This window comes from Natator depressus, chromosome 20 (assembly GCF_965152275.1).
Source record: "Natator depressus isolate rNatDep1 chromosome 20, rNatDep2.hap1, whole genome shotgun sequence".
Lineage (NCBI taxonomy): Eukaryota > Metazoa > Chordata > Testudines > Cheloniidae > Natator > Natator depressus.
The window spans coordinates 211,212-239,099 of NC_134253.1; the positions used below are offsets into that span (position 1 = coordinate 211,212).

At 48.9% G+C, this 27,888-nt stretch overlaps 1 protein-coding gene and 1 long non-coding RNA gene across 2 annotated transcripts in view; one reads left to right on the top strand and one right to left on the bottom strand.

Annotated features, from left to right (window-relative positions):
• Nucleotides 1–27,888, top strand: part of ASIC1 (acid sensing ion channel subunit 1) — a 118,323-nt gene that overhangs the window by 55,466 nt on the left and 34,969 nt on the right. The window lies entirely within an intron of this gene.
• On the bottom strand, nucleotides 1,213–27,761 carry LOC141975360 (uncharacterized). Its single transcript, XR_012635897.1, has 3 exons — nucleotides 27,713–27,761; nucleotides 13,187–13,328; nucleotides 1,213–1,465 (listed from the first exon to the last, which is right to left on the bottom strand). It is a non-coding gene; the product is annotated as an uncharacterized LOC141975360 (long non-coding RNA).

Genomic DNA, 27,888 nt, shown 5'->3' on the forward strand with positions numbered 1-27,888 from the left:
GAAGTGTAAGGTCATGCATTTAGGGATTAATAACAAGAATTTTAGTTATAAGCTGGGGACGCATCCATTAGAAGTAACGGAGGAGGAGAAGGACCTTGGAGTATTGGTTGACCACAGATGACTATGAGCCACCAATGTGATATGGCCGTGAAAAAAGCTAATGCGGTCTTGGGATGCATCAGGAGAGGTATTTCCAGTAGAGATAAGGAGGTGTTAGTACCATTATACAAGGCACTGGTGAGACCTCACCTGGAATACTGTGTGCAGTTCTGGTCTCCCATGTTTAAGAAAGATGAATTCAAACTGGAACAGATACAGAGAAGGGCTACTAGGATGATCCAAGGAATGGAAAACTTGTCTTATGAAAGGAGACTCAAGGAGCTTGGCTTGTTTAGCCTAACTAAAAGAAGGTTGAGGGGAGATATGTTTGCTCTCTATAAATATATCAGAGGGATAAATACCAGGGAGGGAGAGGAATTATTTAAGCTCAGTACCAATGTGGACACAAGAACAAATGGATATAAACTGGCCATCGGGAAGTTTAGACTTGAAATTAGATGAAGGTTTCTAACCATCAGAGGAGTAAAGTTCTGGAATAGCCTTCCAAGGGAAGTAGTGGGGGCAAAAGACCTATCTGGCTTCAAGATTAAGCTCGATAAGTTTATGGAGGAGATGGTATGATGGGATAACATGATTTTGGCAATTAATTGATCTTTAACTATTCATGGTAAAAATAGGCCCAATGGCCTGTGATGGGATGTTAGATGGGGTGGGATCTGAGTTACTACAGAGAATTCTTTCCTGGGTATCTGGCTGGTGAATCTCGCCCACCTGCTCAGGGTTCAGCTGATCACCATATTTGGGGTCGGGAAGGAATTTTCTTCCAGGGCAGATTGGAAGAGGTCCTGAGGGGTTTTCGCCTTCCTGTGCCATATGGGGCACGGGTCACTTGCTGGAGGATTCTCTGCACCTTGAAGTCTTTAAACCATGATTTGAGGACTTCAATAGCTCAGACATAGGTGAGAGGTTTATTGCAGGAGTGGGTGGGCGAGATTCTATGGCCTACATTGTGCAGGAGGTCAGACTAGATGATCATAATGGTCCCTTCTGACCTTTATGTCTATGAGTCTATGAATGTGTGGGCAGAGTTGGGCGGGGATGGAAAAGAGTTCTGAATATGCTGCAGTGGAGGTCGAGCACTGATTTGCTCAGTCTGCAGCATTATTAAGGACTTCAGCATCTGCGTTTGCGCCTCCATTACTTTAATCATCCGCTCAGTAGTGTCCTTAACAAACGTGTGATTCTCTTTTCTGTCCTGCCGTTCGGCTTCCCAGCACTCCTTGCGTTCCCTTTTTTCTGCATTGGAGCACTTCAGGACCTCCCGGAACATGTCTTCTTTGCTGTGTCTTGGATGCTTTCTTATCTGGGGACATGCTCAGCCGGGGTGCGTTCCTGAAGGCCACATCTGGTGAAGCACAGGAGACAATGCACAGAAGTGGGATTGTTAAATTTACACACAGCATTGAAACATTTCTGGTAAATACACCTTTTGCAACATTGCCATCACTTTCTCACTGACCCTAGCCAGGCACACATCTCTGTGAACACCCAAAGCATGGTGAGTGTTGGCAGGGTTGGGGGGTTCCGCATGGGGAAAAGAGCACAGATTCTTTACGAAGGTGGTGTTGCAACATTCTAGGGAACAAATTCTAAAATCCTTCCACACTTTTCCACAGGCTGGGGTAATTCTAGCAGACATCTCACTGCTAAGGGTAAGCAGGGAAAAGAGGGTACAACTCCTCCATGCTTGTGGCTTCCGCCCTGCACCCTGTGCTGCTCACCTATGTGCCGCTTTGGTCCCTGTACAACTGTCATAAATAGAAAGGGAAGGGTAAACCCCTTTAAAATCCCTCCTGGCCAGAGGAAATCTCCTCTCACCTGTAAAGGGTTAAGAAGCTAAAGGTAACCTCGCTGGCACCTGACCAAAATGACCAATGAGGAGACAAGATACTTTCAAAAGCTGGGAGGAGGGAGAGAAACAAAGGGTTTGTGGGTCTGTCTACATGTTGTCTTTCCGGAGATAGACCAGGAATGAAGCCTTAGAACTTTTAGTAAGTAATCTAGCTAGGTATGTGTTAGATTATGATTTCTTTAAATGGCTGAGAAAAGAATTGTGCTGAATAGAATAACTATTTCTGTCTGTGTATCTTTTTTGTAACTTAAGGTTTTTGCCTAGAGGGGTTCTCTATGTTTTGAATCTAATTACCCTGTAAGGTATTTACCATCCTGATTTTACAGGGGGGATTTCTTATTTCTAATTACTTCTATTTTTATTAAAAGTCTTCTTGTAAGAAAACTGAATGCTTTTTCATTGTTCTCAGATCCAGGGGTTTGGGTCTGTGGTCACCTATGCAAATTGGTGAGGCTTTTTATCCAACATTTCCCAGGAAAGGGAGGGTGCAAGTGTTGGGAGAATTGTTCATTGTTCTTAAGATCCAAGGGTCTGGGTCTGTAGTCACCTAGGCAAATTGGTGAGGCTTTTTACCAAACCTTGTCCAGGAAGTGGGGTGCAAGGTTTTGGGAAGTATTTTGGGGGGAAAGACGTGTCCAAACAGCTCTTCCCCAGTAACCAGTATTTGTTTGGTGGTGGTAGCGGCCAATCCAAGGACAAAAGGGTGGAATATTTTGTACCTTGGGGAAGTTTTGACCTAAGCTGGTAAAGATAAGCTTAGGAGGTTTTTCATGCAGGTCCCCACATCTGTACCCTAGAGTTCAGAGTGGGGGAGGAACCTTGACATGGTGGCATAGTGGTGGGATTAACCTGAAATCATTTTGAGATCCAGTTGAGATTTTTTTGAACTAGAAATACAGATTTTAAAAAAAAAGGAAGTCCAGAAGCAGCTGAAACTGAAAGCAGCTTGTTTTTCTCTGCTTTGTGGCCAAGCAGAGACAAAAGAGGATTATCTTTGTGAATTGCAGGTTTTCTTTGCCTGGAGGCAGGGTACTTAACTCCTGCAGGGAAATTCACAGTCTTCCAACCCAGAGTTTTTTGTTTCCCTAAAAGTAAATAGAAGGAGGGGTGTTCTACCCATTTGCCTGGAGACAAAAGTGGCAGGGTTTTTTTTTTTTGGATTTTGATTTTTTACAAGGAGCACAAGTTTAAAAAGGAAACTTGTTTTTTCTTTGGGCTGGGTAAACAGGTTTCAAAGTAGTTGGAAGTTTTTGCTTTGATTTGGGCCCAGAGCAGAGACAAGGGAATTGTCTTTTTCTGTAGGCTGACAATCACTATCAGAGAATAGGTATTCTATTCCAGCACAGCAAAATTTTACAGCCAAGTTTTGTTTGTTTATTTCTAAACCTCGGGTGTAAAGTTAGTTAAAAACAGAGAGGTTAGGATGACAGAATCCACAGCACAACAAAAGATGGAATTAGCCAGATTTCAGGCTGAGGAAAAACAAAAGGAACATGAAAGACAGATAGAACTCATGCGGCTGGAAAAGGAGGTACAGGAGGCTGCCCACAGGAGGGAAATGGAGGCAAGGAAGCATGTGGAGGAGGAGAAGGAAAAAGAGAGGAAGCATGTGGAGGAGGAGAAGGAAAAAGAGAGGAAGCATGTGGAGGAGGAGAAGGAAAAAGAGAGGAAGCATGTGGAGGAGGAGAAGGAAAAAGAGAGGAAGCATGCACTGGAGATGGAGAAGGTAAAGGCTCAGCAGAATATACCAACAAACCCTAGCAATCCTTCTCCAGGTACCACTCCCCATCCCAGAAAGTTCCCCACCTACAAGGCAGGTGATGATACTGAGGCCTTCTTAGAAAACTTCGAAAGGGCCTGCCTTGGGTACAACATCTCTACTGACCAATACATGGTAGAGCTGAGGCCGCAGCTCAGTGGACCCTTAGCTGAGGTGGCAGCTGAAATGCCTAAAGAACACATGAACAAGTATGAACTGTTTAAATCCAAGGCGAGAGTCAGAATGGGGATAACACCCGAGCAGTCTCGTCGGAGGTTCAGAGCCCTAAGGTGGAAACCAGACGTGTCATTTACCCGACATGCCTACCACATTGTGAAACATTGGGATGCCTGGATATCCGGAGCAAGTGTTGAATCTCCAGTAAATTTGCCCTTCCTAATGCAAATGGAACAATTCTTAGAGGGTGTTCCTGAAGAAATAGAAAGGTACATCCTAGATGGGAAGCCCAAAACTGTAATCGAGGCAGGAGAGATTGGAGCCAGATGGGTGGAGGTGGCAGAGAAGAAAAAAACTGGTCGCAGTTGGAGCGGAGACCAGAAGGGACAACCCCAGGCCACACCCTATTACCGGGGGCCGCCCAAAGCCCCACCTACCTCCCAAAGAACCCTCCAGACCCCTTATCGTCCCACCACCCCGTTCTCCAGCAACCCTCCTCGCCCCAGTGACCCGTCAGCTGGACGATGTTTTAAATGTAACGAGCTGGGGCATGTAAAGGCCAACTGCCCCAAGAACCCCAACAGATTACAGTTCATTGCACCGGAATCGCACCAGAGGTCCACAGGCCCAGATACCTCCCAGATACCCTTGGAGCGGAGGGAAACTGTGAGTGTGGGCGGGAAGAAGGTCACCGCGTGGAGGGACACCGGAGCACAAGTGTCAGCTATCCATGCTTCCTTAGTGGACCCCAAGTTAATCAACCCAGAGATCCAAGTGACGATTCAACCCTTCAAGTCCAACTCTTTCGATTTGCCTACAGCCAAGTTGCCTGTCCAGTACAAGGGCTGGTCAGGAATGTGGACTTTTGCAGTCTATGATGATTATCCCATCCCCATGCTGTTGGGGGAAGACTTGGCCAATCATGTGAAGCAGGCCAAGAGGGTGGGAACGGTCACCCGCAGCCAGGCTAAACAAGCCGTGAGGCCTAGCTCTGTTCCGGAAACTTCTATCAGGACCCGGTCAGAGGTGATAGACCCGGACCCCAGACCAATGTCTGCAACAGCAGTAGTGGATCCAGTCCCAGAGACCCAGACGGAACCAGTCCCAGAACCGGAACCAGCCGAACAACCAACACCAGACCCATTGCCAGCACTGAATCCAGTACTTGCAACCTCAACACCAGAGGGCCCCACCGACCCTGAACTGGCAGCAGCCGATAACCCGACACAAGAGGCTCAGCCGGAGCCTGAACCCCAACATAGTGCACCAGCGGAGAGCGGTTCACAGTCAACAGAAACAGCTCCATCCCCTATATCGCTTTCAGAGGGACCAAGCCTAGGTCCACAATCCAATGAGGAACTGATGTCTCCAGCATCAAGGGAACAGTTCCAGACCGAACAGGAAGCAGATGAAAGCCTCCAGAGAGCTTGGACGGCGGCACGGAGCAACCCACCGCCTCTCAGCTCTTCTAATCGATCCAGGTTTGTTGTAGAAAGAGGACTTTTATACAAGGAAACTCTTTCTGGTGGACACCAGGAAGACTGGCATCCTCAGAGACAGTTGGTAGTTCCAACTAAATACCGGGCCAAGCTCTTGAGCTTAGCCCATGACCACCCTAGTGGTCATGCTGGGGTGAACCGGACCAAAGACCGTTTGGGGGGGTCATTCCACTGGGAGGGAATGGGCAAGGATGTTTCTACCTATGTCCAGTCTTGTGAGGTGTGCCAAAGAGTGGGAAAGCCCCAAGACCAGGTCAAAGCCCCTCTCCAGCCACTCCCCATCATTGAAGTTCCATTTCAGCGAGTAGCTGTGGATATTCTGGGTCCTTTTCCGAAAAAGACACCCAGAGGAAAGCGGTACATACTGACTTTCATGGATTTTGCCACCCGATGGCCGGAAGCAGTAGCTCTAAGCAACACCAGGGCTAACAGTGTGTGCCAGGCACTAGCAGACATTTTTGCCAGGGTAGGTTGGCCCTCCGACATCCTCACAGATGCAGGGACTAATTTCCTGGCAGGAACTATGAAAAACCTTTGGGAAGCTCATGGGGTAAATCACTTGGTTGCCACTCCTTACCACCATCAAACAAATGGCATGGTGGAGAAGTTTAATGGAACTTTGGGGGCCATGATACGTAAATTCGTAAATGAGCACTCCAATGATTGGGACCTAGTGTTGCAGCAGTTGCTCTTTGCCTACAGAGCTGTACCACACCCCAGTTTAGGGTTTTCCCCATTTGAACTTGTATATGGCCGTGAGGTTAAGGGGCCATTGCAGTTGGTGAAGCAGCAATGGGAGGGATTTACACCTTCTCCAGGAACTAACATTCTGGACTTTGTAACCAACCTACAAAACACCCTCCGAACCTCTTTAGCCCTTGCTAAAGAAAACTTACAGGATGCTCAAAAAGAGCAAAAAGCCTGGTATGATAAACATGCCAGAGAGCGTTCCTTCAAAGTAGGGGACCAGGTCATGGTCTTAAAGGCGCTCCAGGCCCATAAAATGGAAGCATCGTGGGAAGGGCCATTCACGGTCCAGGAGCGCCTGGGAGCTGTTAATTATCTCATAGCATTCCCCACCTTCAACCGAAAGCCTAAGGTGTACCATATTAATTCTCTAAAGCCCTTTTATTCCAGAGAATTAAAGGTTTGTCAGTTTACAGCCCAGGGAGGAGACGACGCTGAGTGGCCTGAAGGTGTCTACTACGAAGGGAAATGTGCTGGTGGTGTGGAAGAGGTGAACCTCTCCATGACCCTTGGGCGTATGCAGCGACAGCAGATCCAGGAGCTGTGCACTAGCTACGCGCCAACGTTCTCAGCCACCCCAGGACTGACTGAACGGGCATACCACTCCATTGACACAGGTAATGCTCGCCCAATTAGAGTCCAACCTTACCGAGTGTCTCCTCAAGCTAAAACTGCTATAGAACGGGAGATCCAGGATATGTTACAGATGGGTGTAATCCGCCCCTCTGAAAGTGCATGGGCATCTCCAGTGGTTCTAGTTCCCAAACCAGATGGGGAAATACGTTTTTGCGTGGACTACCGTAAGCTAAATGCTGTAACTCGCCCAGACAACTATCCAATGCCACGCACAGATGAACTATTAGAGAAACTGGGACGGGCCCAGTTCATCTCTACCTTGGACTTAACCAAGGGGTACTGGCAGGTACCGCTAGATGAATCTGCCAAGGAAAGGTCAGCCTTCACCACACATCTCGGGCTGTATGAATTTAATGTACTCCCTTTCGGGCTGCGAAATGCACCCGCCACCTTCCAAAGACTTGTAGATGGTCTCCTAGCGGGATTAGGAGAATATGCAGTCGCCTACCTTGATGATGTGGCCATATTTTCGGATTCCTGGGCAGACCACCTGGAACATCTACAAAAAGTCCTTGAGCGCATAAGGGAGGCAGGACTAACTGTTAAGGCTAAGAAGTGTCAAATAGGCCTAAACAAAGTGACTTACCTTGGACACCAGGTGGGTCAAGGAACTATCAGCCCCCTACAGGCCAAAGTGGATGCTATCCAAAAGTGGCCTGTCCCAAAGTCAAAGAAACAGGTTCAATCCTTTTTAGGCTTGGCCGGTTATTACAGACGATTTGTACCGCACTACAGCCAAATCGCCGCCCCACTGACAGACCTAACCAAAAAGAAACAGCCAAATGCTGTGCAGTGGACCGAAAAGTGTCAGAAGGCCTTTAACAAGCTTAAAGCGACACTCATGTCTGACCCTGTACTAAGGGCCCCAGACTTTGACAAACCGTTCCTAGTAACCACAGATGCGTCCGAGCGTGGTGTGGGAGCAGTTTTAATGCAGAAAGGACCTGATCAAGAATTCCACCCTGTAGTGTTTCTCAGCAAAAAACTGTCTGAGAGGGAAAGCAACTGGTCAATCACTGAAAAAGAATGTTACGCCATTGTCTACGCTCTGGAAAAGCTACGCCCATATGTTTGGGGACGGCGTTTCCACCTGCAAACCGACCATGCTGCACTGAAGTGGCTTCACACCGTCAAAGAAACTAACAAAAAACTTCTTCGGTGGAGTTTAGCTCTCCAAGATTTTGATTTCGACATCCAACACATCTCAGGAGCTTCTAACAAAGTGGCTGATGCACTCTCACGTGAAAGTTTCCCAGAATCAACTGGTTAAAATCGTCCTTGAGATGTGGAAAATATTGTTAGTCTTTATGTACTTGGTAGTATATTTAGAGATGCATGTGTCTTATTAACTCTGTTTTCCTAGAGCTCCAGGAAGAAATCCCAGCCAGTGTTTCACCCTAGCTGAGATTTGGGGGGCGTGTCATAAATAGAAAGGGAAGGGTAAACCCCTTTAAAATCCCTCCTGGCCAGAGGAAATCTCCTCTCACCTGTAAAGGGTTAAGAAGCTAAAGGTAACCTCGCTGGCACCTGACCAAAATGACCAATGAGGAGACAAGATACTTTCAAAAGCTGGGAGGAGGGAGAGAAACAAAGGGTTTGTGGGTCTGTCTACATGTTGTCTTTCCGGAGATAGACCAGGAATGAAGCCTTAGAACTTTTAGTAAGTAATCTAGCTAGGTATGTGTTAGATTATGATTTCTTTAAATGGCTGAGAAAAGAATTGTGCTGAATAGAATAACTATTTCTGTCTGTGTATCTTTTTTGTAACTTAAGGTTTTTGCCTAGAGGGGTTCTCTATGTTTTGAATCTAATTACCCTGTAAGGTATTTACCATCCTGATTTTACAGGGGGGATTTCTTATTTCTAATTACTTCTATTTTTATTAAAAGTCTTCTTGTAAGAAAACTGAATGCTTTTTCATTGTTCTCAGATCCAGGGGTTTGGGTCTGTGGTCACCTATGCAAATTGGTGAGGCTTTTTATCCAACATTTCCCAGGAAAGGGAGGGTGCAAGTGTTGGGAGAATTGTTCATTGTTCTTAAGATCCAAGGGTCTGGGTCTGTAGTCACCTAGGCAAATTGGTGAGGCTTTTTACCAAACCTTGTCCAGGAAGTGGGGTGCAAGGTTTTGGGAAGTATTTTGGGGGGAAAGACGTGTCCAAACAGCTCTTCCCCAGTAACCAGTATTTGTTTGGTGGTGGTAGCGGCCAATCCAAGGACAAAAGGGTGGAATATTTTGTACCTTGGGGAAGTTTTGACCTAAGCTGGTAAAGATAAGCTTAGGAGGTTTTTCATGCAGGTCCCCACATCTGTACCCTAGAGTTCAGAGTGGGGGAGGAACCTTGACAACAACTGATTGCCAAACGGTGCGGGAAAGTTTCCTACAATGGGGGAAGGAACAAAGCTGCTCTGCCACGGAACCTTTGGCAGAGGATTGCCAAGTACCTCCAGAAAACTTTCCTGGAGATCTCTCTGGAGGATTCCCGTGAGATCTCAGCGTTCATCAACACTCTGTTCTGCTGTACTGATTAGCTACACAGGGAAATGTCCAGCTCACAGAAACACAGCCAGCCTCCCATATTACTATGCCCTGAACTCACCTACGCACTACACAAGCCACAGTCACTTAACAGGAGTCTCATCTCCTGCTTCTTGCTCACCAGAGAGCAACTGCTGAGACTGGCTAAACACCTCTGGAGTGAAGAACAGTTCCTGGCTGCCTGCACCACTGGGCGACCCCACTGGGAGCTGCACATCCTCATCTAACACCACCTCTTCATCAGTAACTTCGTTCTCTGGGTTAGGTCCTCTTTCCGCTGCCTCCGTGCCCTCTGAAGTATCCACGGGGCTCTTGGTGATGGAGGTGGGGTCGCTGCTGAGGATAGCATCCAGCTCTGTAGCCTCCCTCATCTTATGGTACGCTTGCCTCAGCTCCTATATCTTCGTTCTGCACTGCAGCGTGTCCCGGTCATAAACGTTTTCACACAAGCCTCAAGAAATCTGTTCAAACTGCTAACCAGAACAGTCAGGATGGGCATTGTGGGACACCTTCTGAAAGCCAATTAAAGTGATGAAATGAAGCATGGTGTCTACACTTGCACTTTGTCGACAAAAATGTAGAAGAAAAAGATGTAAATCTGTCATGAGGGTGGGTGTATTTTGTCACCAAAACTGGACATTTTCCCTGACAAAAGTTGCCTCGCAGTGTGTACGCACTCACTGTTTGGGTGGACAAATGGCAGTTTTTGCGACAAAACTTGGTAGTGTAGACCAGGCCTTAGTCCAATCACAGCTGGCTTCACCCTGATGCCTCCTATGCTCACTGCTGTCCTGCTGCTGCCACCCTTCTCGGGAGTTTGCTGCAGTCCTGATGTGGCGCATTGCTCATACCAGGATCAGCTTCTTTTGACTGGTTTGATTCTGTCCATAATGGTTTAGTTCTGAACACCGGATGAGACTGAAGAAGCTGGTTTCATACTGGGACAGCATTAGCTGTGCTAGTTCCAATCTGGATTCAGTGCTGACTCTACTGGTTTTACATGAGGACTAGTTTCTGTTTGCTTACGGTTTATATATTCAAATTAACTTCTTATACTGGTTCATACTGGGCCTAGCTGGTGCTCAGACTGGGTTTATACTGGGCGTAGGTGCTGCTCAACTGGGATCACATTGGGGTTAATTTCTCTCTATTCTGGGATTACACTGGCACTGGCTTCCCTCCATAATGGCATTGTGCTGGCTCTGCCAGTTCTGGGATTGAAGTGCTCGGGACAGTCCCTCCCAGCCAGTAGGCCAGTGGCTGGAGCTGCTGCTGCCTCTTTCTTCTCTTTGTCATCCCCTTATTATTTCCTGATGTGAGTTGATTCTCGTTAAACATCACAGGGAATTTGATCCCAGGGTGTTTAACAAAGGCCCAGGGCAGAGAGTGATTTCACTCAGAAGGCTGCAGCTGGCTGATAACACAGGATTAGCATAGCTTGGCAGGTGCGGCCCAGCGTGCAGGATAACCGCTTGCTTTCGGGGGGCTCTCACTCATCTAAAATTGTTTGCTTGGGGCTTAGAGCTGGCAATGGGTGTCTGAGCCCCAAACCAGGATTCCTGGTGCCACATTTGGATGGTAAACAGAAAAACACACAGACCTTTCATGGCTCTGATTTTGCCAGTGCTCCTGGCCTCAGTAGGTGGGATGATATGGGTCATATGGAGAAGTTCACCTCTAAGTTGCTGGGTGAGAACCAGATGGACAGCCATTGCCACCTGGTGGCTTTGACCTTTTTGAAATGAGTGTGACAGGTCTCAGCCCAACTCCAAACCTCTCCAGTGATGCTAATTACCCCTTGTAACCCGCCTCCACACAAAGGCTAAAGACAGAATGAGCCGTGAATGTGCCCTGTAGGAGGGCTCACTTGGGAGGATACGTGGGGCAGGTGCCCTTCCACTTCACCTCCTGCCCTGAGCCATTGTGCAGCATCGCTACGTGCTGCTGGACAGCGCTGTCTGTGCCTTAGCAGTGGGTGAAGCAGTCCCTGCGCCTTGGGGTGAACGGGAAACTGAGACTCTGATTGGAAGCCAATGACATGGGAGCATGGAGCCTCCTCCTAGCTTGTTGTGAGGCATAAACATTTGTGTGCTGGAAGCTTTGCACAGCATAGTGGCAGGGCAAGTAGCCACAGACAGAGGCATGGCAGGATGGGCTGGGGAAGTCTGGGAGAGTGCTCAGCAGCACAGGTCTGGGAAAAGCAGGGAGGATTTGAAAGATTAATGGGGTTTAAATGGAAGCGTTTGGAGGGGAGATAAGGCTGTTCTGATATAAAATAATATAAAACAATGGGAGCCAAGGAGGCACTGAGTCCGTAATGAAGTCCACTTAGCGCATTACTCACCATAATGTGCCTTTTATTAAAGTCTGTTACAGCAGATGTCAGGCACCATGGCTGATAACCCAAGCAAGGGCTAAACAGAGCCATGCTGAGGCTCTTTGTTAGTTGCTAGAGGCACGAGAGGGAGTTTAGAACATTTCATCCCTTTCGCATGTCTGTGTGAGAGCTTGTACACTCAAGGGCTGCACCCGCAGGAGAGGGTTGGTGCCACCAAGGCCCGCACGGGGAAGGTCTGCTGAGATCGAAAGTGCAAAGGAAAGGCACAGGATCCCTGCTGTGCAGAAACAAGGCTGCAGGGGTGGAGCAGGAGCTGGGCTGGAGCCAAAAGAGAGATGGAAGCAGAGCACCTCATTTTCGAATGGCGAAGTACAACTATACCAATTATGACAAATTCAACTGTTTTATTGACCACCTTGCTGTGAAACCTTGTGAGCAGTTCAAGGCCATCACAGTTCTAGGTCAGCTCTTAGTAAGAGTCTTGTTGCAAGCCTCCCTAGATGCAGCCGACATTGCAGCCTGCTCCACCTTTATTGCATATCTTTGCTACATTGTCTAGCTTTCCTAGGGAGGGCCAGAACACTGAGAAGACCTTCCTTTTTATGGACTTAAGCTCTTCTCCAAATTTCAAGGTTAGAGGTTTCAAATAAGCCCACAGACATCAACAAGAAATTGCCTTCAACTACTGGGACACATGGCAGCATGCCCAATATGCCAGGTTGCACCTTTGCTGCTTTCAGGGATGGCTCAGAACAGTTTAGATTCCAAACAAACACAGTCTAGACAGGATGGCTTCTGTCCCTTGTTTAGTTCTGGATTTACTCAGCTGGTGGAAAGATCCTTCCAAAGTGTGTGCAGGAGTTACTTTCAGCCAACCTCCTCCAACAGTCACCATAACTTTGGCTGTATCCTTTGTGGGCTGGGGAGCACATCTAGGGACACTCACCATTCTCAGCAAATGTCTACCCAAGAGTCTCATCTTCACATCAGTTTCCTGGAATTAAGAGCTGTCAGGAATGCCTGTATACACTTCCTCCCCAACATCAGGGGCCAATGCATGAAAATCAAGTCAGACAACATAACCTGGATATTTTACATACATCATCATCGGGGGAGGGAGGGAAATCCCCCTCTGTGCCAAAGCAGTGAATCTCTGGAACTGGTGTAAGTCAACCCTTAACTTCCAGGCATTCATAATACTGTGGCTGACAATCTTAGTAGGCATTTCTCCCAAGATTATGAGCAGGAACTTGACTCTCAGACTGTCAAACACATGTTTCTAATTTGGGGGTTTCCAAAAGTGGACCTCTTTGCAGCTGCCACCAGCGGAAAGTTCAAGAAATTCTGCTTGAGAGCAAGTCTGGGTCATCAATCTTTGGAAATGCATTTCTCATCCCTTGGAGAAAAAGCATTTTCTATGTGTATCTACCCATATCCTCCTGCCGTTGCAGATACTGCTTAGAAGTCACCTGAAGTGGAGCCCCCATAAGGACACTATTCAAAGAAGAAGAGGTTACTCACCTTGCACAGTAACTGGAATTCTTAGAGATGTGTCCCACTTTGGGTGCTCTAGTCCCTACCTTCCGTCCCCTCTGCTTTGGAGTCTCATCTTTGGGACTTCATAGTGGAGAAGGAACTGAGGACGGCGTGCCCACACATCTCTCTAGAAGGGAGAGTACATGCATAGTCCGAACAGGATCTGCTACTGAAAATCCCCAATCAAAGGCACCATGTGCACCTCAAGTAGAGCACTGTAGGGACACACATCTTGAAGAACTCCGGTTACTGCACAAGGTGAGCAACCTCTCCCTCTACATCGCACCGCCGCCTTTGTCCCGTTTCTCTCTCCCTCCCTTCCTTCCCCTCTCCATCTCTCTTAAGCATCCACACTGCTGTTCCAAATTCCTTTCCTGTGTGGGCTCCTTTGTCAGGGAAGTGAGTCGGAGTTGTGAGCCTGCCTGTGCCCCCAGGTCCAGGTCCCCATCGGGTTCCAGGAACCCCAGGACTTGCAGGGCTTTCAAACAAAGATGCCTGGGTGCCCCCAGACAGCTCTGCCTGTGGGAGTGGGGCACAGTGGGCTGGAGTGCCAGGTAGTAACATAAATATCCATCATTGTTTGGTTTTCCTGCCCTGTTAGGTGGTTTATTGTCCAGAGGAGACCAGCCTGTGAGTCACATGGATTAAAAGGGACAGAGCTAGGGGGATTGGGGTGATAGGGGATGGGTTGTAGGGGGATGGGACAGGGCTGACAGGATGAGGCGAGGGAGTTTGGGGCCATGTGGGGTGGGATATAGGGGAATGAAACCACGGAGCCAAGGATGAGGTGGGATCGGATGTAGGGGGACAGGATGGGAATGAGGGCAGGGAGATTGGGGTGTTGTGGGGTGAGATGTAGGGGGCAGGACAAACTGGAGGGATTGGGATGATGTTGGGGGAATATGACAGGGTGGGAGAGGAGCAGAACAGATGGGCAGATTGGGGTAGGACAGGACAGATCCAGGCTGGGAAGAATGGGGTGGGACAGAACAGGACAGGGTCAAGTGGAGTGGGAGACAGGATAGATGGGGAGACAGGGTGGGCTGGCACATCCTTCTGATCGACTCTCCAGTGCAGCCACTCACCTCCGCTTTGACCTTATTCAGATGTTCCAGCTGCTGGGATCGGAGATGCTCCTTGGGGCTCAGCCAGAGAGCAAAGTAGTGCAGGGGGCTCCACTGGGGACACATGGGGCAGAGACCACGAAGGGAAACCACTTCCACACCTACTGTCATGGGACAGGTCCCTGCCACTTTAGAGCCCTGTCATTTCCCTCCCCCTGGGGTTGCCTTGCTTGCCCCTTCCCAGGAGCCTCATTGCTCCCATAGCTCCTCCCCTCCAGGGATTTCTGCTGAGCCCACAGCCCTGGGTCTTCTCAACACTCTTCCCTTTAGGCCCCACTGTTACCCAGCCCCATCTCCCCTCCTCTCCCTGTGCCTCCCAAAGGCTCCATAGGGTTTGATCAGGGGAACATCTGTCCCGGGGGGGGTGGGGGGGGGATGCCTGCTTCATGCCCACTGCTCCCAGTGTCTCTGACCCTGTCTAGACTCTCTTGATAATCCTGGAATTGCCTTCCTGCCTGGTTCAGGGAGAGGTATCGGGCCAGGACCCATCCCTGTTCCCAGGGTCACCCAGCGTGGTCTGGAGACTCTCCAGCTCCCCCCAAGCAGTGGGAATGTCCCTGGGGAGAGAGGGCATGTGGTGCTGGTGGCAGCATGGTGAACTTTCTGCAGTGTTTGGCATTTCCAGCTCTGGGACTGAAGGATGAAAATGGCTCCTTTGATAGCACATTGGGTCTGTGACTCCTCTAGTGCGGAGCTGGTAAATTCCAGCAACTGACCTCACTGAGCCACAGGTAAATCTGCCAGGCAGCACAGCAGGACAAGAACCCCAGAGGCCTGACTTGCGGCTGGCAGCACACTCCCTCCCATAGATGGGGATGGAACCCTGATTTCCAATTCCCCTCTGGCTCTGATCCACAGGTCACACTCTACGCCATCAGCAGGAAGAGAATCTAGGAGGCCCGACTCAGCATCTTATCCACAGGGCACAGGCTAATGCCAAGGGCAGGGTGTTAGGTGCACATATCCCAGGAGGTGGGCTTGGGGTCCAGAGGACGAGCAGGGTTCCCTTGACAGCTGAAGCTCTGGGGAAATGAAAGGGAAGAACATGCACATAAATGTGTTGGTGCATCTGCAGCTCCAATGGCGTGTAATGTCAGGTACTGCCCTGAGCCATCCTGCTGCACCTGTGGCCACAGAATGAGTCAAGGACAGTGGAACTGCCTGGCCCAGCAATTCCTGCTTCACTTGCATTAGAAGAGAGCCTTAGCTACAACCATATGCTCTTCATCTCTCCCCTTCTACATTCCCCATCTCTCCCCCCATATCCCTTATGTCTTCGCCTCTGCAATCCCAGTCTGTGTCCCCACCATGCTCTGCATCTTTTCCCCTGCACTTCCTCTCTCCCCCAGGTGCATTTCCTTATCTCATCTGATTAGTCAGGTCGGAGGATGGAAATGCAGAGGCTGTGGGCATTGGATGGATTTCTACTTTCCCTAAGGCTGCAGGATCTTTTTATGTGCTCAGACACTAAGGGTCCCAGAACTGCAGGGTAGCACCATAAGGCTCTCTTAGCTGTCCGTATAGTCCGGAACTGTTCCGGGGTCTCAAGGCTCCTGCAAGTACCTTCCCTAGGCCATGAACATGAAGGTTTTGCTGGCTTTCTTGCTTCCCCCTTTACCAGACACTGTGAATAATTGCAAAATTGTGCTAAAAAATTGATTCTTAACACTTCCCAGTAGAGTGGTGAGCATCTTAGAGTGTCTGCAAAGCTAGGGTGCAAGTGCCTGGGACCATGGTTGTGTCCAGGTAACTCCAGCTTACCAGCTACATCCATCCGTGAAGGGATGAGGGATGGGGCAGCCCCTAGGGTTTGATTACTATGGAGGCTGGGGCTAGCTGCCCCCAGGGTGTTATGGGCTGGAGGACAGGAAAGACTGTCCAGGTTATTATGGGATGGATGCTGGGATTATCCCTGTTGTACAGTTCATTTCGTGTCCTGTCCCCCCCACCACCAGTTTCTTCCACCCCCACCCCTATCCACTGTCTTTTCTGGGTTTGCTGACCTCTCCCTTGGGGATTTCCCATCCAGCCACATAGCTCTCCTGCACCCTAGGATTAATCTCCCCAGCCCCAATTTAGGGTGTCAGGGTGAGGGAAGCTACTTCTATCCTAACTGTGGTGCATGGACACATGGAGGCATCCTCCCTCCCATGGAGCCCATGGAGACAAGGTGTGGAAGGGTAGGGATGGGGTGAATTATACATGGGCAAAACTTTGCTTTAATCATCAATTTTTCTGCATTAGAATGTGACATGCTAATCCACTGTGACGCATCTAATCTCGGGGATAAAGAGCCGGATAACACAAGCCACACTCAGCTCGGCCAGTGAAGGGAACAGATGCAAGGTGGCAGGATCTGATAAGAGGGAGCCTGGAGCTGGGAAGGTGAGGTGTAGGTGGCAAGAGAAGATTAGTCCAGGCATTGATCAGAGCTGCGTGGGTGATCCCCCCTTGCCCCCACGTCCCCAAGCTGGTGTTAGAGAGCAAGTCAGGGAGCAGCATCCATGCAGCTTTGATGGGAGGTGGGGGCAGGAATGTGCTAGAGCAGCTATGCATTTGTGCTAGGACAAATCCTTGACTTGAGTTCTGGGCTCACACCATCCTGGGACAGAAGGGCTTCCATTGCCTGTATGGGTCTGGGGCTCCCCCTGCCATGTATTATTGTTCCAGCTCTGAACCTCAGTTATACCCTCGAGGCGCCATGCTCTAGATTTAAACCTGATCTGTGTAGAGAGTTATGGACTGCACTCCCAACATACCATGGTTTGAACCCTGGTCTGAACGGGAGATCACCTAACTCACCTGCAGTCCCGTTGAGCGGAGCTGCCCAAGCTGTCAGATCTGGGAAGGGGACCATATCAATTGGCTTCCCCATGCTATGTCCCCCCAGCATGCACACCAGAGAGGTCTCTGCTATCAGGGGATGTGATGGTTCAACTCAAGAGTGTGGAACCGCTGCTGAGGAGCACGAGTACCGTGAGCTAGGCATACGGATGAGCAAGAGCCACTCTCACCAGGCTAACTGAGGGAAATGAGTGAGAAAGAGAGAGAGAACAAGTGCTGGATTCTTTGTTCAGTTTCTCAGACAGCCCCAAGTGAAATGATGAACTGGGCTGAGACATCCACTCACTTTCTAGTTGAGCAGCCCCTGCTGCTCCACTGTGCGTTCCTATCTCTCCCACAGGCACAAGCATCCCTGTGCTGCAGCATTAGCAAAGCAGTTTCCAGGGGTGCAGCTGGGGCCAACTGGCACGTGCTGGTTTTTTCTCAGAGGTGCTGATGGTGGGCATTGGGATGCAGCTTCTTGGGCCAGGCAGGAGGCACCTGGCTGGCTTACAGACTGGCCATCAAACTTTTTCCCCTTAGGGTGCAAGTTTAAATTCAAGTCACTAGAGCCCAAAGCCATTTGGTAGTGTGAAATGAGTGAGCTGTTCTCAGCCCAATTCCTAGGACATGGGTTTCCATGTCAGGAAACCACTGACTGGCTTCTCATTAGCCAAGGACTGAATGGAGACTGAATTCCCCTCCTCTCCCAAGGCAGGGAAGGGGCTCTAGTATAATTTCACTGTACAGTGGAGGAGTGTGTCCTCTGTCTCACTGTGGGCAGATACATTTACTCTTCAGAGTCACTCATTTCCCCCCTAATCCCAGCGTGGGGAGCACAAGGTGTGAGGGGTCCAACCTGACATGGGGCTAACCGACAAAAGGGGTCTTGGAAGTAGTAGAGGGACAGTAGATTCCGTACACCCTTCCCTACACCTTTAACTCCATGGCTGGGATCTGACACACATTCTCACTGTTTCCTAACTGCACGGCAGAGCATCTTGTGTGCCCAGCACTCTGTTCTGCCAGCCCAAGGAGCCCAACCAAATCCCAGCCCAGCAGACCCCCTCCTGGCAGACTGAAGTGAGGTGCTGCCATCTTGTGGCCTCTGGAGGAACAGGTACCCAATAGGAGGAAGTCCAGAAGAAGGAGGTCAGTGGAGCAGCCACAGGCCCCTTGATCTTTGCTGAGCTGTGACCATCAGACCTGGAGCTGAACTCACCCAGAGGCCAGGGCAGGATCGGGAGGTTGGACCTGAGCACGCTGCCCCCTCAGTAGGGATCAGGCAGGACTTGTCTCAGATGGCTATGAAGAGGATTCTGAATTGAGGCTACTGGACACAGACAGACCCCGTGGTTCTCCCTGGCTCTGACTCACCCAGCTGATGCTGCCTAGGAGGTCCCAGCCTGTCAGCATGGAAGGGGCTCCTGGCAGCACTGCACTGGCCCCTCTCTAGTCGGGACAGAAAATAACAGTGGGCTTGGAGGATCCTAGTGCCTGTAAACAGGGGAGTTTGAGTGGGAGTTTGAAAGGGGAGTTTGTCTTGTGGTGCTTGTTTGGTTTTTTGGGTTTTTTTTGTTTGTTTTTTGCTGTGGGAGGTGGTGTTTTGGGTGTGGTTTGTTTTTCCCAGATTAACAGGATTTAGGTGGCAAGGCTATGACAGATACAGAGGCAGCAGTGGGAGTGTCCCATGTAGCAGAAGACACAATGGAAATGACTGGATGTGGAAGCTGTGGTATGTACATGATCCTGGAGAGGGCACCTGGTAAGAGTTTTGTCTGTATGAAATGCCGTCTGATAGAGCTGATGGAGGAAAAGATCCGAGGTTTGGAGATGCAGGTGGAAAGTCTGGTAGAGTTTAGGAAGGGGTTTGAGCAGATTATGGAGCAAAGACATGAGGTATCTGAAGGGAAAAGCTCAGACTTGCAGGTGGAATCAGGGCTGGGGAATTCTGAGGGGAGACTGGGTGAGGAAAGTGGTCAGTGGAAGCATGTGACTAAAAGAACCAGGCAGAGGAAAAGACGGGCTAGTGAAGGAGAAATAGAGCTCAAGAATAGGTTTGCGGAGTTGGAAAATGAAGAAGGGGCTCAGCAAGTAGTCACTGAAGGTGGAAGGGCAAGGAAGAAGAGAAGAGCAGCTAGTCCTATAGGAAAAGGGGAAGAGTTAATGGAGATTACACCAAATATGAGCCCCAGGAGGATACAGGATGGGTTAAAGAGGATTACAAGGGAGAATAGGAATGGAAAGAACTTGCAGCCAGAGGGAACAGGGGATAGCCTGGAGAATAGCACCGTCACTAGGAAAAGGCAGGTCTATGTGACTGGGGACTCTTTACTGAGAAGAATAGATAGGCCTGTAACCAGAGCTGATCCAGAGAATAGGAGGGTGTGCTGTCTTCCAGGTGCTAAGATATGGGATGTAGACCTGAGGTTGAAAAGGATTCTAAAGAGAGCAGGAAAGAATCCCCTAATTATCCTTCATGTGGGAACAAATGATACGGCTAGATTCTCGCTGGAAAGTATTAAGGGAGACTATGATAGGCTGGGGAAGACGCTTAAGGAAATCGAGGCTCAGGTGATCTTTAGTGGGATTCTGCCTGTTCCTAGAGAAGGGCAACAAAGGTGTGACAAGATTATGACTATCAACAGATGGCTTAGGCAGTGGTGCTATAAGGAGGGCTTTGGGATGTGTGGCCACTGGGAACCATTCATGGACAGAGGACAGTTCTCTCGGGATGGACTTCATCTGAGTAGGGAAGGAAATAGACTTCTAGGATGGAGGCTGGCACAACTGATTAAGAGAGCTTTAAACTAGGAATTTGGGGGAGATGGTTGGGAGATAATCTCCACGCCGGATTTTAGCATTGAGAGGAAAGAAAACGAAGTAAGAAAGGATACAGCCGTGGGTAGGAGGAAGGGCAGTGTAGACACCAGTCTAATAGGTTATACTGGCTGTAGAATGACCTGCCTAATAGGGTACAGAATGTGAGTGAGGTCAAACAGCAAAAATTAAGATGTTTGTACACTAATGCGAGGAGCCTAGGTAACAAAATGGAGGAACTAGAGCTACTGGTGCAGGAAGTGAAACCAGATATTATAGGGATAACAGAAACATGGTGGAATAGTCGTCATGACTGGACTACAGGTATTGAGGGGTATGTGCTGTTTAGGAAAGACCGAAATAAAGGCAAAGGTGGTGGAGTAGCATTGTCTATCAAGGATGAGGTAGAACGTAAAGAAATAAGAAGCGATGAAATGGATATGACTGAGTCCGTCTGGGCAAAAATTACATTGGGGAAGAAAACTATTAGAGCCTCCCCTGGGATAGTGCTTGGGGTGTGCTATAGACCGCCGGGATCTAATTTGGATATGGACAGAGCCCTTTTTAATGTTTTTAATAAAGTAAATACTAATGGAAACTGTGTGATCATGGGAGACTGTAACTTCCCAGATATAGACTGGAGGACGAGTGCTAGTAATAATAATAGGGCTCAGATTTTCCTAGATGCGATAGCTGATGGATTCCTTCATCAAGTAGTTGCTGAACCGACTAGAGGGGATGCCATTTTAGATTTGATTTTGGTGAGTAGTGAGAACCTCATAGAAGAAATGGTTGTAGGGGATAGTCTTGGCTCAAGTGATCATGAGCTAATTCAGTTCAAACTGAACGGAAGGATTAACAAAAATAAATCTGCAACTAGGGTTTTTGATTTCAAAAGGGCTGACTTTCAAAAATTAAGGAAATTAGTTAGGAAAGTGGATTGGACTGAAGAATTTATAGATCTAAAGGTAGAGGAGGCCTGGGATTATTTTAAATCAAAGCTGCAGAAGCTATCGGAAGCCTGCATCCCAAGAAAGGAGAAAAAATTCATAGGCAGGAGTTGTAGACCAAACTGGATGAGCAAGCATCTCAGAGAGGTGATTAAGAAAAAGCAGAAAGCATACAGGGAGTGGAAGATGGGAGGGATCAGCAAGGAAAGCTACCTTATTGAGGTCAGAACATGTAGGGATAAAGTGAGACAGGCTAAAAGTCAAGTAGAGTTGGACCTTGCAAAGGGAATTAAAACCAATAGTAAAAGGTTCTATAGTCATATAAATAAGAAGAAAACAAAGAAAGAAGAAGTGGGACCGCTAAACACTGAGGATGGAGTGGAGGTCAAGGATAATCTAGACATGGCCCAATATCTAAACAAATACTTTGCCTCAGTCTTTAATAAGACTAAAGATGATCTTAGGGATAATGGTATCATGACAAATGGGAATGAGGATATGGAGGTAGACATTACCATATTTGAGGTAGAAGTGAAACTCAAACAGCTTAATGGGACTAAATCGGGGGGCCCAGATAATCTTCATCCAAGAATATTAAAGGAATTGGCACATGAAATTGCAAGCCCATTAGCAAGAATTTTTAATGAATATGTAAACTCAGGGGTTGTACCGCATGATTGGAGAATTGCTAACATAGTTCCTATTTTAAGAAAGGGAATAAAAGTGATCCGGGTAATTATAGGACTGTTAGTTTGACATCTATAGTATGCAAGATCTTGGAAAAAATTTTGAAGGAGAAGGTAGTTAAGGACATTGAAGTCAATGGTAAATGGGACAAAATACAACATGGTTTTACAAAAGGTAGATCGTGCCAAACCAACCTGATCTCCTTCTCTGAGAAAGTAACAGATTTTTTAGACAAAGGAAACGCAGTGGATCTAATTTACCTAGATTTTAGTAAGGCATTTGATACCGTGCCACATGGGGAATTATTAGTTAAATTGGATAAGATGGGGATCAATAGGAAAATTGAAAGGTGGATAAGGAATTGGTTAAAGGGGAGACTACAACGGGTCCTACTGAAAGGTGAACTGTCAGGCTGGAGGGAGATTACCAGTGGAGTTCCTCAAGGATCGGTTTTGGGACCAATCTTATTTAATCTTTTTATTACTGACCTTGGCACAAAAAGTGGGAGTGTGCTAATAAAGTTTGCGGATGATACAAAGCTGGGAGGTATTGCTAATTTAGAGAAGGACAGGGATATCCTACAGGAGGATCTGGATGACCTTGTAAACTGGAGTAATAGTAATAGGATGAAATTTAATAGTGAGAAGTGTAAGGTCATGCATTTAGGGATTAATAACAAGAATTTTAGTTATAAGCTGGGGACGCATCCATTAGAAGTAACGGAGGAGGAAAAGGACCTTGGAGTATTGGTTGATCATAAGATGACTATGAGCTGCCAATGTGATATGGCCGTGAAAAAAGCTAATGTGGTCTTGGGATGCATCAGGAGAGGTATTTCCAGTAGAGATAAGGAGGTTTTAGTACCGTTATACAAGGCACTGGTGAGACCTCACCTGGAATACTGTGTGCAGTTCTGGTCTCCCATGTTTAAGAAGGATGAATTCAAACTGGAACAGATACAGAGAAGGGCTACTAGGATGATCCAAGGAATGGAAAACTTGTCTTATGAAAGGAGACTCAAGGAGCTTGGCTTGTTTAGCCTAACTAAAAGAAGGTTGAGGGGAGATATGATTGCTCTCTATAAATATATCAGAGGGATAAATACCGGAGAGGGAGAGGAATTATTTAAGCTCAGTACCAATGTGGACACAAGAACAAATGGATATAAACTGGCCACCAGGAAATTTAGACTAGAAATTAGACGAAGGTTTCTAACCATCAGAGGAGTGAAGTTTTGGAATAGGCTTCCAAGGGAAGCAGTGGGGGCAAAAGATCTATCTGGCTTTAAGATTAAACTCTATAAGTTTATGGAGGAGATGGTATGATGGGATAACATGGTTTTGGTAATTAAATATTCATGGTAAATAGGCCCAATGGCCTGTGATGGGATATTAGATGGGGTGGGATCCAAGTTACCCAGGAAAGAATTTTCTGTAGTATCTGGCTGATTAATCTTTCCCATATGCTCAGGGTTTAGCTGATCGCCATATTTGGGGTCGGGAGGGAATTTTCCTCCAGGGCAGATTGGAAGAGGCCCTGGAGGTTTTTCGCCTTCCTCTGTAGCATGGGGCACAGGTCACTTGCTGGAGGATTCTCTGCTCCTTGAAGTCTTTAAACTACGATTTGAGGACTTCAATAGCACAGACATAGGTGTGAGGTTTTTTGCAGGAGTGGTGGGTGAAATTCTGTGGTCTGCGTTGTGCAGGAGGTCAGACTAGATGATCGTAATGGTCCCTTCTGACCTAAATATCTATGAATCTATGAAAGCTAGCAGCTCTGGCTCCTCCCCAGACCCCCACTCCAGACCTGACCAAGTAGGCTGTTGGGGATTAGACATGGGCCCATCCAGTACTCCGTCCCTGACAGTGGCCAGCACCAGATGTTTCAGAGGAAAATGTAAGGAACCCCCTCATGGAGAATTATAACCTGCCCTGCCCTGATGGAGGGAATTCATCTTCAGCCCTGTATGGCTGTTGGTGGCCCTGTACACTGCTGGAGAAAGATCCCTTGTCTAATCTCCCCATCCTTTCTGTAGTGGGGTGCTCAGAACTGAACACAATATTCTGAGTGGGGGGGTGCCATTGCATTCTCTAACGGCAGCTAGATATGCTCCACATCATCCCCATCTCATTCCTTAAAACAGCCTAATGTTTGGTTTTCTTTCCTGATTGCAAGTGTTGTCTGGGGAGGGAAGGGCTCCCTTCAGGGACAAACTTAGTGGATTTTGGAAGCATCTATAAAATCTGGGGACAGGAACAACTTGTTCCTTTCCCCTCCCTGTCAGGGTGTTTACAGGAAAACAAAGTAAGTGTCTCCAGAGTAACTTTCATGTGATGTGTCGGTACTGGGCTCCATGTGACGTGTTGAATTGGGTACTGGGCTCTGTGTGACATATCGTGTTGTGTTGTGTCGTGTCATGTCCGAGTGATGTGTCAAGTACTGGGCTCCATGTAACATGCCAAGTCAGGCACTGGGCTCCGTTTGACATGTTGAATAGGGTACTGGGATCCTTGTAGCATTTTGGGTACTGGGTTTCATGTGATGTGTCATGTTGGATACCGGGCTCCCATGTGACATGGCAGGAACTGGGGTCTGTGCAACATGTCAGATATTGGGCTCTGTGCAATGTGTCATGTGTGGTACTGGGCTCTGTGTGACATGGCATGTTGGGTATTGGGCTCTGTGTGACATATCGGGCACCTGGCTCTGAGTTTGGCAGGTCTTAAGCAAATAATAAATCATAACAACAATAAATTACATTGTAGGACCTTTCACCCTAAAGGAGTATCTATGTATCTCATCTTGAACAGTGTGTGTGTGTGTGTGTGTAATATATACAGACTGTACATGTATATACATACAGTCAGGAACTGTTGCATACTGTTGCATACTGTTGCACTCTGGTTTGGAGCACATTGGCTGTTTCGCAGCCTCACAGCAGTGTTAGGATGGGACATGAAAGAGAATCTCAGATCTGCCTAGCACTGATGTTGGGGAGTCTACGGAGGGCAAATGTAATTGCCAGTGCTGGAATATAACCAGTGTCTCCCCAGCCCCTGGGGTTAGGGTCAGATCAGGGGGTCTCAGGATGGGGGAGCTGTCTCAGTCTAGGGATTAGTGGAGCCTGGTGTGTTCTGAACTGTGCCTCTTCCCCTTCCCTGCACCCTAAGGCTGTCCTTCTAATGCACGCTCCACGCTGTTCTCTGCTAGAGCCCAGGGTGATGTGGCAGAGACCCCCTGAGAAGGCAGGACTCCATGGACTCCTGGTGTCATCATGCTGCCCCATCAGATATTCATTCCCTGGATTCTACTCCTGATTACTCTGGACAGCTGTTCACTTGAATCCTGATCGATTCCAGCTCCTGCGGGGGATGAGAGAGACCAGCTGCTCCACACAACCGATTACACTGGGAGCAAACTCAGACCCTCATACCCCATTACTGCTTATTCTGGGCAGGAAACAACCCTTCTCCCATCAGCCCCCACCTGAAGGAGAATCCAGGGAGCCTCTGTTTTCCCCTCCCCTCATCCTCGCTAAAGCTGCCATGTTAGGAAGAAGGTGAATATTATTAATCAGCAGCTCTCAAAAGGCCAGGAAGTGCATTAACCACTGGACATCGCTCCCAGTCCTCATCTCCAACCACTAGACATCTCTTCCTTCCTGAGCTTCAGAGAGAACCCAGGAGTGCTGGCTTCCAGTCCCCTGCTCTAGTCACTGGATCTTGGTGATGCTACCAAAGGGAGGAGGGGAGTATTTGATACTGGTTATTAAATGAATTGGTCTGGCTCTGAAAGGGTGATTCTCTGGTATGTGTTTCAGGATTGGGGTACGGTGGCGCTCGCCGTGTTGTTTTCTACCCGCCTTCTTGAGGATTGGTTTATCACTGTGATATCTCCGTCCAGGCTTCGATCTCTCCAGCAATTAAAGCATGAGAGGCTGTGAAATGTGCCATTGTCGCTGTCAGCTCTGCCTGCTTTCTCTGCACTTCCCACCAGCCCTGCGGACCCCTGTCTCTCAGACTCCAGGAAGGAGGTGGCTGGGATCAGAGTTCCAGGGGAGTGGCAGCGGAGGAAGGCCTCATCCACTAGCCCTTTGTGGCTTCTAGCCAGAACCCTGCACATCTTGATGCATGAGACCACGGTCTCGCCCTGAGCTGCAGGACAGAGCAAGAGGAAGAGCCTTCTATTAGTCACCCTTTGTAGTAACAGGGTGAGGGGGATCTGCCCTACAGCTCACGGACCCAGAGCATGTCCACGCCCTTTTACAGCAGTGGCTGTAAGAGCTCCAGAGGCCCAACCTCAGGAGGCAGAGTGGGGGAAGGCAGGTAGCACATCCCCTGAGCATGGAGCAGCTCATCACAATCACAGAGATAGCTCAGAGCACATCATGGAGGTGCCTAATGGGGAAGGCAATGGGTCTAGTGGGGAAGCAAAAGTCTGGGAGCCAGGACTCCTCTGTTCTCTTCCCAACCTTGGGAGGACAGTGGGGTCTAATGATTAAAACAGGGGCCTGGGAGCCAGCACTCTTGGGTCCTCGTTCCAAATCAGCTGCTGACTCTCTGTGTAACCATGGGCAAATCACTGACTGACCTTGTGCCTCAGTTTCCCAAACTTGAGTGAGTGGTGGTGTGATCCCTGAACACATGGGGAAAGGTTGAAGCACTGCTCAGGTTTGGCTTGTGGTCCTCCATCACATCAGAGGGGCCACAGGGCCAAACCTAAGTGGGCATACTGGGCAGTGGGGTGGCCAGCACAGCTCCTCCTTGCTACTGGCATGGGGCCAGGTCCTGCACCAGGACCCCCCACCTGGGAACCTGCCTGGCTTCTCCCCCTTCCCAGCAGCCTGTGTCTCCTCTCAGGAAGGGGGATGACATTGCACGTGGAGGGGGCAGGCTGCAAGGTGAGGGCTGAGTGTGCCATGGACTCAGCAGACGAGGCAGTGGGGCCAGCAGCTGCAGCAGGGATTGAAGCTGCGTACCGTGGAGAAAATGTCTGGGGGCGCTCCTGGACAAGTGTGGCAGATAAGGAACAGGTCAAGCACCGTAGCATTGGGGAGGTTTCCCTCGGCAAACATAGCTGGTTTGGTGCCCCAGTGCCCGACCTGTTCTGCACAGAGCAGAGTGTATTGGATCTGGGTGGCTCCAGAGCCCTGCTCTCCCCCCAGTCTCTCCCACCACTCACTCCTTGAGGGCTTGTTTCCTCTTCAGTCTCCCAGCAAGGCTGGGCATGAATTGAGCAGCTGCTGGCCGTTACCTCCCCATATTCCAACCCAAAGGGGAAAGAGAAGCATCTTATTAGCTCATGTTACTGATGCTCTCAGCAGCAGGAGGGGTGGAACCCAGCAGCTGGTGTCATGATAGGAACAGGGTCATGATGTCAGAGCTGGGGCCAGGAACAGTTCTCAGTGTCTCTTGATCTTCATTGTGCTGGCAAAGAAGACAAAGCAGGCCACATGACCAGAGCCACTCCAAGTCCTGGAGGGAGACATTGTGACTGAAATCCCAGCTAGCCTGAGGAGGGGCGGAGCAGAGATTCAGGCCTGGCATGGACAGGAGAAGGGACCAAGATTCTCTTTCTAGGTTTGGGGCCTCTATGTCCCCTAATAACGAAAGTCTTTGCAATTCTTTACTCACCTCTGTCACATATGCAGGAGGAACTGAGGCACAGAGAGACTAAGGGACTTGCCCAGGAAGCTGGTAGCAAAGCAAGTAATTAGACCCAGATCTCCTGAGCCCCAGACTAGTGCTGCAACCACTGGACCATCCTCCCTCGTTGGGTCAGATAGTGGCTGGGTTGAGGAGATGCCATGGAGATTCCCTGGTGGCTGAATCATGAGCTCGATCCAGTTCCTTGCCGGCTGCTCAGTGACAAGCAACTGGAAGTGTGTGCAGGTCATTGGAGCTCTTCACCTGAGGCTACTTCAGCCCTGGATCCAGGCTCCCTTCCATCCTGGGGACTCCAGGCCCCCAGGTTCCTCCCACCCACCCAGGGGACTCCAGGCCCCTTCCATCTGCCACCCTCCCTGGGGACTCTTGGTCCCAGGCTTCTCCCATCCACCCTGGGGACTCTAAGAAAGCCCCCAGGCTTCTCATCCCCCCAGGACTCACCCAAGGCTCTGAGAAGTCTGTTGATAAAGGCAGGGATTCAGCCTTTTCAAGCTGAAGTTGAGGTACAAAAGCCTTCTCTGGTTCCCACACTTTGCTGCTTCTCTCCTGTCCCATCAGCTCCTGGAGCCAATCAGAACCAGCATCCGCTCTGCACATTCCTAAAGCAGCAGCTGCCC